The sequence below is a fragment of the Papaver somniferum genome, chromosome 7, assembly GCF_003573695.1.
Source record: "Papaver somniferum cultivar HN1 chromosome 7, ASM357369v1, whole genome shotgun sequence".
Classification (NCBI taxonomy): domain Eukaryota; kingdom Viridiplantae; phylum Streptophyta; class Magnoliopsida; order Ranunculales; family Papaveraceae; genus Papaver; species Papaver somniferum.
Window position 1 is genome coordinate 139,454,597 of NC_039364.1, and position 1,747 is coordinate 139,456,343.

The 1,747-nt window shown below is 40.0% G+C and overlaps 1 pseudogene; it reads right to left on the bottom strand.

Moving 5' to 3' along the window:
- Window positions 1–1,440: 1,440 nt before the first annotated feature.
- On the bottom strand, window positions 1,441–1,540 carry LOC113300786 (annotated as a pseudogene).
- Between the last annotated feature and the right edge of the window lie 207 nt (window positions 1,541–1,747).

Genomic DNA, 1,747 nt, shown 5'->3' on the forward strand with positions numbered 1-1,747 from the left:
GAAAAAAAAAAGAGAGACATTTTTATTTTTTTTAGACTTTCTTTTTCTTTTGCACTTTATATTTTTGGACTTTGGACTTTAAATTTTGGGACATTATTTCTAAACCCTACGGAAGGGTAGTTTAAATATAAACTATTTGCAGAGAAGGACGGTGATTACGATATCACCTCGGCCCCTCGGGTTCGTACATGACATAGGAGTCGTGGCCCGAGTCGACTACATAGGTTCATCCCCGTATGGTACGGGAGGTAAGTTTGTCGAAACACTCGCGAATCCCCTGTCAGCAAGTTACTGTCTTCCTTCGTATGCATGTACGCTGAGGACTTGAAAACGGCTGCTTTAATTTCCTAGTAAAGGGCAAGGACTGGCCATACAAGATAAGAGTTCGGATTTCATCACCGTTCTCTTCTTTCCCGCCTTAGGAAAACGACACCAAACGCGAACCTAAGCCTAAAATTTTGACTAGAACGAGACCGATAGGGTAACGAGCTTAACAGAAAAGTCATTCGAAAAATATTGGTTACTCTTTTAAGCATACTTCGAAGTTCTTGACGGTTTCTGTAAGTTGAATGCGTGACTGCGCCGCCTTGTAATACCGGTGAGGCCTTGGGTATCAAAGCTCCACCGAGCTTCCCTCGCCTCTATTCAACTTACTTTAACTCGGATTGATTCTAGAGGGGTTTTCTTAAACTGTAAAGAATTCTCATTCGAAGGATTAGAAGTTGGTCTAGAAACAATCTAAGTGGAGACATCATGCTTTTTGTTTGCTAGAAATCAGTAGGTTTGCTGTGGTGGAGTCAGCCTTGTTTGGGTTTGCATAGAACATCCCTTCCTTTTTAGGACTTTTGTTTTTGATTTTGTTTTTCTAGTGTATGCCCGAAGTTTATAAACGGGCATGGAAAAGAAACACTCTAGGTCGTTTGATTAGTGACAAACCTAGTAGTTCTTCTTGTGAAGGCGGGGAGCTCGAAGACTCTTCTTTTGAGAGCCCCGTTTTTGGAAACTTCAGTTTTGAGAATCTGTCTCTTCGTGAGGAAAGTACCCCTAGTACTCCTAGTCCTTTGGTAGTGCCACAAATGGCAACTTTGAAAGCTTTGCTAAACCCAACTAGGACCTCTCGTCCGTCTTGTATCAAGTTAGCTGAAACCGAGGCAAATTATGAACTGAAACTTGGGACTTTACAAATGCTCCCAATATTTTTGGGGAAGGAGAATGAGAACCCCTATTTTCATGTTAGGGAATTTGAGGAAGTTTGTAGTACTCTGAAAATTAAAAACCTAAGTGATGATGCATTGAAACTTAGGTTATTCCCCTTTTCCTTAAAAGATAAAGCCAAATCTTGGCTGTATAGTTTGGACTCTGAGTTAATTGACACCTATGACCAACTTACTTCTGCCTTTATACATAAGTTTTTCCCAAGGCATAAAACATCGTCTATTAGGACACAAATATGTAATTTTGCCCAACAAGAAGGAGAATCTTTATATAGGTACTTAGAAAGGTTCAATGACTTGATATCTCAATGTCCTCATCATGGTTTGGAGAAGGTTAGGTTAGTTCAGATCCTTTACGAGGGTTTAGATTATTCAAGAACAACCATGGTTGAGTCCTTATGCACAGGTGGGTTTGAGAATAAAACTGTTGATGAAGCGATGACATTTTTGAATGAAATCGCCGATAAGACCCAACAATGGGAAAATAGTAGGGAACCCCAGAAAACAATTCTTCTAAGTAGAGGAAATGTTAA